Source organism: Neophocaena asiaeorientalis, unplaced genomic scaffold, assembly GCF_003031525.2.
Source record: "Neophocaena asiaeorientalis asiaeorientalis breed wild unplaced genomic scaffold, Neophocaena_asiaeorientalis_V1.1 scaffold134, whole genome shotgun sequence".
Taxonomy (NCBI): domain Eukaryota; kingdom Metazoa; phylum Chordata; class Mammalia; order Artiodactyla; family Phocoenidae; genus Neophocaena; species Neophocaena asiaeorientalis.
In genome coordinates, this window is record NW_020185339.1 from 23,214,548 (window position 1) to 23,227,055 (window position 12,508).

Consider the following 12,508-nt stretch of genomic DNA (forward strand, 5'->3'; position numbering starts at 1 on the left):
TGAATGCCTCTTCCTTGAGTCACTGCTTCAGTCAGTTCCCTTCATATATTTCATCCAGGATCTTTCTTTTCTTTCCATCTCTATCCTTTTGGTTATTTTTTTGTTTGCATTTCCTCCAGAGGGTGAACAAAGAAGGCAAAGAAGATGAACCTGAAATCATTTCATTCTTTATGAGTAACTCGGATAAGAAAAAAGTATTGTATGAGAAGAAATTGAAACTCCTGGCTAAAATGAGAGTTTTGAGTTAATACTGGATTTCATTTATCTTTTCTGTCTTTCCTTGGCATTACTAATGATGGATTGGTGTTCTCCTTTTCGTCAAAGCCCTGAACAGCTTTCTCTTCAATTATATAGCTAGTGATATGCTCCTTTAGTTTTCATTTTTATTTCTAATTTTTCTTACTTTCCCTCTGTATGGAGTTCTCTTCCTCTTCTTTATTCCTTAAATATTGGTGTGTCCTGAGGCCTATGCTTACCTGTCTAGTCTTTTCTGCAGTTAATCTGACACTGTTCTCACCATGCACTCTCCTTTTAAAATCCAAGGTTTCAACTGCTGTCACAGTTTGGTGGTCTAGATATCCAGTTCCATCAGTGTAACTGCCTGTTGGGCACTTTGATTATGTCAGCTTGTAGGCACATCACATTTACCATGTTTTAAACAGAACTTTATTATCTTTTCTTTTTCCAAACTGGTTTCTCCTTTAGTATTCGTATCTCAGTGGTGGAAATGTCTACCCCAATTGTTCTCAAACTTTTTGGTATCATAATCTCTTTGTACTCTTAAAAATTACTGAGGCCTCCAAAAGAGCTTTTGTTTTATGTAGCTTATAACTATCAATATTAATGTATTAGAAATTAAAACTGAGAAATTTAAAAAACATTAATTCATTTAAAAATGATAATAAATCCATTATATGTTAACATAAAAGTGAATTTAAAAAAACTTATTTCCCATAACAACAGCAACAAAATTTATGAGAAATGTGTCATTGTTTTTAATTTTTGCAAATAATTTAGTGTTGGGGTTAATAGAATACAGATGAATTCTCGTATCTGCCTTTCATTCAGTTAGTTGTGATATTACATGTCATGTAGCTTCTGGAAAATGCTCTTGTGTATCTTTGAGGGCACGAGAGTGAAAAGGGTAAATAAGGTCTTAACATTATTATAAAAATGGTTTTGACCTTGCATATCCCATGAAAAAGTCTTGGAAATTCCCAGGGGTCCTAGGCCACACTTTGGTAACTCCTTTTCTCTCTGGTTGCCTGGGTGTTCTCTTAGACTTCTCTTCTCCCAACCATCACACATATCTCCTGTGTCACCAAGTCTTAATGATTCTACCTCCTTAATGCCTCTTGGGTCAGAGTCCCCTCATTCTACAGCCAGGATGCTTATCTCATATTTTCCCTACTTGGTATCTCTGCCTCTATTTTATCTTCTTTCTAACCCATCCACATTGTAGCAAAAGTAATCTTTCTAAAATAGAAATATGATCATATAACTACTTTCTGAAAGTCCTTTACAAGTTTCCCATTGCTTTAGTTAGTACACAAGATGTTTTATGATCCTGTTTCCACTAACTTCTAGTTTCTTCTTCAAACACTTTTCTGTGAGTACCTTATACTATAGCGTTCTTTACGCAATACTTGCAGTTCTGAGAAAGCATCATGGTGACCCATACATCTGTGTTAGTGATACGGTTGGGTTCACACTATGTTCCTGACACTGTTCTAAGTACTTTACATATATTATCTCATTTAATCTTTACACGGTCTTCCAAAAGAAGTACTTTTACCATTTTCTTTTGTAGATGAGGAAACTGGGATTTAAAGAGATGAAGTAACTTTCCTCAAATCATCCACTTGTTATATATGGAATCTAAGTCTGTTTCTCCACTTCTCTATTTGGCTAAATACTGTTTGTCCTTGAGGATTATTAGGCTTAAGCATCCCCTCCTTCTGGAAGCATTTCCTCCAGTGTGATTTAGATGACTGTTCCTTCTTCCATTTAACCTTGTGAGCAGCTCTAGCTAGCATTTAACATATTAGAATTTACTTATTTGTCTCCTGCACCATTGATTTTCCTGGTAGGTACAGGAAGGGAACTTCATTCCTCTGGCACAGGAAAATTAGTCTGCATCCCAGAATATTTATTTCTAAAAGGAAAATGCATGTTGAGGGCCTTAAAACCTAATGTCACTCTGGACCTACTTATTCTGTTCATTCTATGTAAGCAAAGACCTCAGTTTCAGAGAAACTATAAAACAGATAATAATATTTCTATATTAATTCTTCCAAATTTAAAAAATAGTATCCCCGATCTTGTATTGGTTTAGAGGAGACTAAATAACAACAACAAAATAATAGCTAACATTTATTTAAAATATTTTCCATGTATCTAAGCATTTTACCTGTATATTAACTCAATTTAATATTTACAACCCCATGAGATAGTTATTATTAACCTTTGTTTTACAGATAAGGGAAACTGAGGCACCAAGAGGTTAAGTAACTTATCCAAGATCACACAGCTTGTAAGTGGCAGGTGGGGAAATCAAATCTCTAAAAACTATACTGTGCAGAATACTGAATCTTTTTTACCCAGGATCCCATATTTATAGTCTTTGTTAAGATAAAGGTAAGTGAGGATTAGAGGTAAAATTATATGGCACAACTCTAGTGTTGTGATCTTATAGAAAAAGATGATTTACTATAGATTTTTTAAAATGTGTTTTCTTCTAAAACACCATCTTTTTAGTACGAATGAAAGGATCTTTCAATGTTATCATTATTATGAAATTAATATCATAGTTCTGAGCTTCCTGCCCAATTAATTCCTGCTTTCCCAGTGAATAATAGCAACAAAAAGTTTCACGTTTTAGTTGAGACTTAGGAAGCTGATAATCATTTTTATTCTCCTAGCAAGTTACATTGGTTAATTCCAGAATCCTGTTTTCTTTATTTGTTAGATACATCTGCCCTCCCCCCATCCCTTAAGCATTGCTGTGGATGTTTGAGAATGCTAATTAGCTTTAGTAATTACACACCTTGAGGCATGTCTAGACATTTATAGGTTTGTATTTTTGGTCTAGAATAGGTTGTGTTGGAACTTTTTGGCTTTTGTGTCTTTCTTTTTTTTTTTTTTTTTTTTTTTCGGGACGCGGGCCTCTCACTGTTGTGGCCTCTCCCGTTGCGGAGCGCAGGCTCAGCGGCCATGGCTCACGGGCCCAGCCGCTCCGCGGCACGTGGGATCTTCCCGGACCGGGGCATGAACCCGCGTCCCCTGCATCGGCAGGCGGACTCTCAACCACTGCGCCACCAGGGAAGCCCAAAGAAAGCTTTAAATTTAGTTTAGGGAGGAGTTATGTTAATCTAAGTTCAGTCATGGAATTTAGGGCTATTGCGAGTTTATTTAGCCAGTATCCAGAAATATCATACTTGTCTTTTGCTAATAGTATTTTGAAGTCACCAAAAGTAGTTTTTCTTTAAGATGATGCTTTATGTTGTAGATGGAATCAGACCAATGTGGAGGATATAATTTTATTAAAATAAGCACCCAGCCTAGTTTGGGGATTTGTGTGAATCAGAAAGCACAGCCACAACAGGTCCCCCTTGTCGACACACTTTTAATTCTCAGTTATGCAGGATATGCTGCTGAGGTGTCTTTTTACCAGCCATCATTCTGTCTATCTGAAAGTGTTATGTATAATGTTGTCAAAGTTGTTTCAGTCTGTTTCAGAATAGAAGATTACATACTTCTGCTACAATGTTCTAACCCTTAGTTTGAAAATGAGCATTCATTAGAGAGATAAATGGATTGATTTAAGAAAATTTAAAAACCATAATAATGTTTTTGAGAACGTGATGGGGTGTAGGATATGGTTGGTAGACTTGCTTTGAAGTTCTTAAGAGTTGATAGGATCGACCTATGCCAGATTCAGTGGGGTTGCGGATAAAAGCATGAGAGACATGAAGAAAGGTGCCTTTTCCCTGACCTGCTCTTTTGGATATCTTTCTATTATATCCCATCATATTTGGAGCCTAAAACAAGAGCTTCAGTATAATTTAGTTAATTGAATTATCCTCTCTGGTAGGATTACGTGTGAAATTACTGAGTATTATTAGTATCTCTGTGCAGGCAGGTAAGGAATCAAAGTTGAAGAGAGCAAAAATATCCTTACATTAAAGACATACTCTAATGTTTCAATTAATTTCATTTTTAAGGAAACTTCTGAAATTAGAGGGAGCAGCTAAGTGAAGTAGCCATATATAAATAATACACTTTCTGGTTATACCAGGCTTGCTTACATATGATATTGATGTTGGGGTATCAGATAACCACTCCATACTTGCTTTTTGTGGTTAATGGTTTATTAACAATGGTTTATTCGTTGTGCCAGGAACTATCTGAGAGTAAGTGATATAGCAATGAAAAGAAAAGGAAGAATCCCTGCCCTTATAGATCTTACATTTTTTTTCCGGTTTTATCGAGATACAGTTGACATATAGCTCTGTATAAATTTAAGGTGTACTGCACAATGACTTGACACATATATCGAGAAATGATGACCACAGTAAGTTTTGTTAACATTCATCTCTCTGTGTAGTTAGAAAAATGGAGCTTACATTTTAGTGGGAGAAGTGGTTATAAGAAAAATAATCAATGCCATCAGACTTCCATGGAATTAATGCAGAATTCCTTAAAATGAGACTTACAGATGGCTGTGTTTCGATTGTAGTTTCTCAGAAATTGGCTCTACTTCTTTGTCCTTTTAGTACCTACGTTGCCCATACTAGGGAGAAGAGTGATAGAAGAGCATATAATAAATAATAGTTTCAGTTTGTCACAGATTTGCTGTGCATCAGGCACCCTGATAAATAATTTTGAAAATTATTTAATTGCATTAAAATCCTGTGAAGGAGATTTTTAACTTGCTTATTTTACAGGTCAGTAAAGTGAGGCTTACAGAGGTGATAACTACTCTGAGATCACATAGCTGGTGTGTGATATAGCTATAGCAGGCAGACCTGCTCCTAACAGTTTTAAGTCCCAGGGCAAAAGCATGAATGGAAGCACATATTCCATGTGTCTAGATATTTAAGTTATAAATCAGGATGTTAAAAACAACTGTTAGAAAAAAATTCTTTCCTCCTGCTTAGATATATTTTCATAATGACCTAGAAGGCCACAATTCCTGGACTCCCCAAAGTTCTGAGATAGGATGGGATAGTACAGGGATACCCTCTAGATCTAGTCTCCATCTACACCCCTCTCATTATCTGTCCCTTGCCCACCATTCAGACCATGGAATGTGAACAACAATGAGTATTGCCTGTCGCAAACAGAGTTTGAGAAGAGATCCACTGAAGGCCCTGGAAGTGAGCTTGGGACTTCTTGGGCGGGGCATTCTAGAATCCAGAGAATATAGTTGCAGGTGACAGAGTCGGGGGCTTCAGGTAGTTATGGCCCCTTGGTCCCATGAGCATCTTACCCTGAGGGGATAGACAGGTCAGAAGAGGGTCAGAGTGGATCTGTCTAAAGTGCAAGACCCAGAATAGGCTTTCTTTACCACAGCCAAGGGTGGTACTAGCACCAGGACTCAAACCCAGGTACATTTGACCATACTGTCCTTTGTCAACAGTAAGAAAGTGTGGATTTACAGAGAAAGGACGTGATGGCTTACTGTCTGCTGAGTGGAGCAGGGATGGAAAACAGCTAGTCTGACTATGTTATGTCATGCTTGGAGAAGTGCTTCAGTTGGATCTTGTTTTCAATGAGCCAGTCTGTTTCTCCTTTGAAAATACTATTTAGTGTTTACTCTTAGACTCTAGGGAATTTAAGAATTGAAAAAAAGGGACTTCCCCGGCCCTCCAGTGGTTAGGACTCCACACTTCCACTGCAGGGGGCATGGGTTCAATCCCTGGTCAGGGAACTAGGATCCCACATGATGCATGGCCAAAAAAAAAAAAACCAGAAAAGAATTGAAAACAAACAAACAAACAAACTTCATCTGTTCCAAGTGCATTCTGGTCTTTCTGTAGTTTAGGTTGAATGGCACAGTTATGAAGAGACATATACAATTTTTCTTCTAAAGATGGGTGAGGCAGAAGCATATTGGTCTGTTTATGTTTTGAGCTGGAATTTACACTGAACAAGAATTTCTTCAGTACTGTTTGTTTTGCTTAGTTAGAATGAAGCATTTATAAAAGGACTAGATTATGGTTTCTGTTGTATTTTATATCATACGTTAAAGGTAGATTAGGCATCATTATATAGTCTTAAAATTTTCAGTTGTCTGAAATTTATCTCAGAATTAGGAAGAAAGTGATATATATTTTGGTGGCTGTGAGGAAATGAAGTTTGGATGTTATATTTTCATCACACAGATTGTTGAGTTTGTGGAATACGTCTGGGTTCTGATCATTCTTATAGTCCTCAGGACACCGGTTTTTTGTTTTTTGTTTTTTTGTGGTACATGGGCCTCTCACCGTTGTGGCCTCTCTCGTCGCGGAGCACAGGCTCCGGATGCGCAGGCCCAGCGGCCATGGCCCACGGGCCTAGCTGCTCCGTGGCACGCGGGATCCTCCCGGACCGGGGCACAAACCCGCGTCCCCTGCATCGGCAGGCGGACCCTCAACCACTGCGCCACCAGGGAAGCCCAGGACACCAGTTGTAAGGACGACTGTCCAGCTATACTATTCATCAGACCCCATACTTGAAGCATTCTTGAGTAGGTTGAAACCTGCACAGTCCACATGAACCCATGACCTTAACTATCCTCATCTAATTATAAATTTTTTTTTTGTTTTTTGTTTTTTTAATTTTTGGCCGCGGGATCTTAGTTCCCCCACCAGTGATGGAACCCCGGGCCTCAGCAGTGAAAGTGCTGTGTCCTAACCACTGGACCGCCAGGGAAGTCCCAAATTCATTGATTTTATCAGACTTGGAGTTTAATTTAAATATGGAAAGAACATAATCATGGCTTCTGTTCAGTTTTCAAGGTACCCTTTTTGTTAACAGGTGAGAATCTTATGTTTGCATGTGTTGCGTGATCAGCTCTGTTAGGGGTGGAAAACTGAATAGTAAAATCTTGAGTGCTATGTACCCTCAGTACTAGGGGCATAATTAGTAAGTCTAAATTGATGTTAGACCTAGAATATAATGGTGTGAAAAACAGAATTTTAACCCCCCTTCTAATTTTTTTCTAAAAAACATGTCTTCCCTATGTCATTTGGATTTGCTTTTTTTATGATACCTACTGTTGCCAAATAGTACTATTGTTTATTACCTTTCTTGTTACTAAATTTGCCAAGTTCCTGAAAAATACTTGTTTTTTGAAAAAACAAATTAGAATTCTGGATCTGTTTTGAGTGACAGTTTCAGCAGCATCCTGTATTGCAAAGGGCTTGGGAATTTGTTGACATACATCTATTTTCTCCGACTCCCAACTCCTCCATCTAGGCTTTATAGTCTATTTTTAAGTCTTGCTGCTGTGCTCTATATTGCAGGAGCTCTTTTCCTGAATTATTTATCATTGTTTGGAGCTGAATGGAGCAGTATGTTTTTTTACCACTGCTCATTAGAACCCATGTGTCTGTCTTCAACTTGGTTGACAGATTTGGTTCATGTTAAATCCCACTGGTCCATCCTCGCAAAGCTGCAAGGCAGTGTGGGAACAGGCCACAATCTGTGATACATTTTAAGATCATTCAGGCTTTTAGATTATTGTTATTTTGTTTTGGCAGCAGTGGGAAAGACAGAAGCTATGCAATGTTCTTTCCTTAGTCTCTGCTCAAAGGTAGAGATTGTTATGCTGATTTTTGTGATGAAGGCTTATTTTATGTTTTTTTTTCTTTTTCCCTGCCCACCATCCCTCCCTCCCTCCCTCTATTTTATGTTTTTATAGTTGTATTTTCAGGAAAGATGAGGGAGGAATCCCTACAAAAAGCACAGCATTAGATCAAGATTCAAATTTAGTTATAAATATGACCCAGATACTTAGGGGCACTTTGAAATTCTCTGGTCTTGGGGTATGGGTTTTGGGGAATTTGTTTGTTTTGTTTGGGAATATTTCTTCTCATTGCCTATTCTTTCACTGCCTTACAGATTGTAGGCTTGGAAGAAGGATGGCAAATCTAAGAGTGAGGCAATTATTTTGAATATTTCTTCCCTTTTCTATTTTCCAGTGCATCAGAACTGATGTTTATCTTTTGTCTCCATCCAGTGTTTTTTCCTGCATCTTTTTTTTCTCTGATGTATGAGCACACTACTATATGTATATTCTTTACTTGTAAAAATGTTTTCCCCTTTCATATCATTGTAGGCAGAAGTAGGTGGCTGTCACTCACTTGGGCAGAAGAGTAATCTTGTTTGTCCCCACTGCCCTGTTGTCCATCTCTGAGTTTGCTTGTACCTTTTTAAAAAAAGTAATGGTATAGATTTGGTTCCCATTCTTGGAGTCATGATGAAATGCTTTTATATTTTGAACCAGAACAAGCATTTTGGCCTTCTGTTGCTGCTTTTGGTCAGTGCTACTGGCTGAGAAACTGGTATCTCACTGCTCAGTGATTCCAGTTTTTATCATTATCATTTCACTACCCTGTGATAGTGGTTCTCAGTTACATAAATCCCACATATCTCAGCAGGACCTAAGGACAGCCCCACTCACTGACTGTTTTCCTGACATTTCATTAAACTTTCTTTGGACTGTGTCAGCCAAGTTGAACTAAACTAAATTTACTGTCTTTCCCCTTGTGCTTTTGCTCTCCTCCAAGTTATCCTGACTCTCTTCTTCAGCAATACATTTCCATGATTTCTTGAAAAATCCAGTGCAAAACTGTTCTTTAGGAAACTTTCCATGGTTCAAACTACCCAACTCTTAATAATTTGTATGTACTCCTAGTTTTTGTAGTTATTGGGGCTTCTATTTTCAAGTTACTGATGATGTAAAGTATAGTCCCTGAACTCTAGGAGGTCTAATCTTAGGGGGGAATCAGAGATGAATGGACTTATTTTTCTAATTATTTTGAATTCTTTTGGTTTTAAATTTCACATATATATTTTTAAATTCCAGATTCCAATTGTAAGAGCAAGAGCAAGTGTCTTGTTTTCCATAGAAGAAATCTGCTGAACTGTTCCTACTGTTCTCAGCATGTAGTAGACAGCCATCTGCCTTAACATGAGGCAGTCTCATTAGATAATAGGTATCAGTATAGGGAAAGAGGGATCCTAAGTATTGGATATTCTCTCTTTTGAATCTTTTATAATGGTAAGAATACTAAGACTTTACAGTCTTACTTGGAATTATATTTTGGAGACTTAAATGACACAGATTACAGACTGAATGTCCAAAAGACATGCTTGGTTTCTGAAATAGCCATCCAAGTTTTGTCTGCATAACAAAGTTAGAGCCTACTTATTACTGGCATGCTAGAAGGGTGGCTTACCTGAGCAAAACGTCTATCCCTGACAGTCCTATGGTATAGCTGTACATTCTTAATAGATTTGAGTTTGTATTAGTTTACTGTGAAAGTCTTTTAGGTGACATTCAAACCCAGAATTGCATATTATCTGCAGGGCTGTTAACCTCATTTCCAACCCCCCCATGACACTTTGCATGAGAGTTGAGTTTACCTTAGAAATCTTATTTCAGATCTAGGGTCCCTGACCTTTCAAGAAGTGGAGCTATGTTTCGTTTTCCTGACGCTTCTTAGATCATTTGATGGTGTTAAGGTGCTAGGGTAGGGGTAGGGGGTAGGAGTGTGAGATTTGGTAGCTTGAAAGTTCCTGGGTGAAGACTAGGAGGAAAGCTACTTGAAGATACTTATTTGCTTAACCCTTCTATATGAAATCATCTCCTGACCACTTATCCTGCCTTCTTAGCCCCACCACAGCCACATCAGCTGAGATCTCATTCCCAATGCTGCTGTGTGCAGAGTTAGGGAATGGTCTCCAAGCCTGCCCTTACTTCTGGCACCAATTTCAGAGTTTGGGGGTCCCCAGGACCACTCTTGGGTTCAATAATTTGCTAGAAGAACTCGCAGAACTCACTAAAAGGTGTTCCACTCAAAGTTATGGTTTATTTCAGCAGAAGGATGAAGATTAAAATCAGCCAATAAAAGAGACGCATGATGCAGAGTCCAGGAGGGTTCAAAATGCTGAGCTTCTGATTGTCCTCTCCCAGTGGAGTCATGGACAGCATTAACTCTTCCTGGCAATGATGCATGACAATACACATAAACTACTGCCGATCCAAGAAGCTCACCCAAGCCTTGGTGTCCAGAGTTTTTACTGGGACTCCATCATCCCATAGATGTGGTTGATGGCCTATGTAGTCAACCTCAGTCTCCAGCCTCTCCTCAGATGGAGTTAATACTATGTGACAAAGTATTGTACAAAGTCCCCACCATAAATCACATTGTTAGGCTATCTGGCACAGCTCAAGGCCCCCCAGTGAACAAAGATTCTTATCAAGCAGGACATTGCAGCAGCTTAGGATTACTTCCAGAGTTCTAAAGGCAAAAACCAGAGTTCTTCTGGGCAAGGTTAAATTCTTTACAACGTACTGTGCCTTAGGCCCAACCAAGAAAAAGGGGAAGGGAACTAGTTTAAATTTTTAATTTTTTTTTTTGGCTGCATGGCACGTGGGATCTTAGTTCCCCGACCAGGGGTCAAGCCATGCCCCTTGCAGTGGAAGCGTGGAGTCCTAACCACTGGACCGCCATGGAAGTCCCTAGTTTAAATTTTTTGAACCACGTAGATTTATTTTCTGGTCAAAAAGTTAGATATATATAAATTGAATTTTTTTAAAAAGTAGGTGCAAGTTGATAGGGCTCCCAGGCATCTGAGAGAAGCAAATTCAGATCATCTCTGGTGGAACCTACCTCAACCCTAGCTTCAAAGAATTCCCAGAGATAGATTGCCAACAAATATGAGCTAATAATAATAATATCACAAGTAAACAAGTCACTGTTGAGCAAGTGTCAGCAGAAGCAATTGATCCAGGCCTACAGGAACTTCAGATATTGGGATTATTTGCTATCCAATGCAAAATAAGTATTTTTAATGAAATAGGAGTGTGACTAAAAACCATAATGAACAAAGAAGAGGAAAAAAGCAACACTGGTTCGTTTATAAAATAAGCCATTAAATATTTTAGAAGTAAAAAAATATAATTCAAAGTTAAAAACTCAGTGCAAAAGAACTTGTACTACTGGTCATGGTGGAATAACAAGAAGTTGATTTATGCCTCTGCCTTAAACAAATAACTGTACAAAATGTATTTTAGAAACTGCTTTCAGATATTGGACAAAGGGTAGCAGAGAACAGTGACACCTGAAAGAAGGGAAAAACAAACAAGTTGAGCCCTATCATGGCCCCACATTCCACCTAAAGAAAGTTTCCAGGCTACAGCAGCTAGATTGGGAAAGGATACCCAAGCAGAGCTGGCAGTCTCCCTGAATTGAGGAGACAGAGGTAAAAGTTCGGGGAAGCCAAGGCAGCTAGAATTTGTGGGCAGAGGGCTTCATAGGAAAGAGAGCAACAGAGATTTCCCGAGGTTTCCCCTGAACCTTCATGGTCCAGTACAGTAGCTACTAACCACATGTGGATATTTAAATAAAAATTCAGTTCCTCAGGTGCAGTAACCACATTTCAAATGCTCAGTAGCCATGATTTCATCACCACCGAAAGTTCTATTGGATTTTAACTGCCTTAGACTCTTTAGCTGTCAGTTCATGATTAATGAGGAAACTAACCCATGGCCAGAAAAAGATCATTAGAAAGCATTAGTCAGAACTGGAATACAGGGCCATGAGTATTTTGTTTCCACTAGCCAGCACAGAAGCCACTCTGACATCTGGGACATTGAGTGGAGTCCTTAGAAGGGTATTGCCGTAGTAATGGTGCCAAATTAGCCACAGTTTAAAGGATTTTCCTAACAAAGCAAAAGAGCAAGCTTCAGAAGGATCAGATTGTTTTCAAGTTACTTATTAGTAGAACAAAGTTCAAAGTTAAAGAAATTTAAAGAAAAACTCTAGCAGCTGACAATGCAAATTTTACAATGTTTGGCATCCAATCACAAATTGTCAGGCCGTCCAAAGAAGCAGAGAGTATAGTAAATATTGAGGAAAAAAACCTGTCAATAGAAATAATAGATGACAGACTTAGACAAGGATACTGTAGCCGCTTTAACTATTCCATAGGTTCAAAAAGCTAGAGGAAAGATTGCACATGTTAAGTAGAGACATGGAAGATATAAAAATAACTCAAATAAAACTCCTGAAGATGAAAATTGTAATGGCAGAAATGAAAAATATAGTGGACAGGATTAATAACAGATAGGCATTGCAGAAGAAAAAAATTAGTGAACTTGAAGACATAGCAATAGAAGCATCCAAAATGAAATATAAGAAAAAGATTGAAAGTATAAATATACAGGGTTAAGAGAATAATACGTGAGTGGTGGGACAACATCAGAGAGCCTAAGAATACATATAATTGGAGTCTC

General features: G+C 38.2%; 1 protein-coding gene across 19 annotated transcripts in view; it reads left to right on the forward strand.

Annotated features, from left to right (window-relative positions):
• Window positions 1-12,508, forward strand: part of R3HDM2 (R3H domain containing 2) — a 148,119-nt gene that overhangs the window by 53,403 nt on the left and 82,208 nt on the right. The window contains exon 1 of one of the 19 annotated variants that reach the window (XM_024736509.1): window positions 2,513-2,533. The exons of the other annotated variants lie outside the window; for them this stretch is intronic. The gene's annotated coding sequence lies outside the window, so the exon portion shown is untranslated. Of the gene's footprint in view, window positions 1-2,512; window positions 2,534-12,508 lie in introns of those variants that run through there. 19 annotated transcript variants of the gene reach the window in all.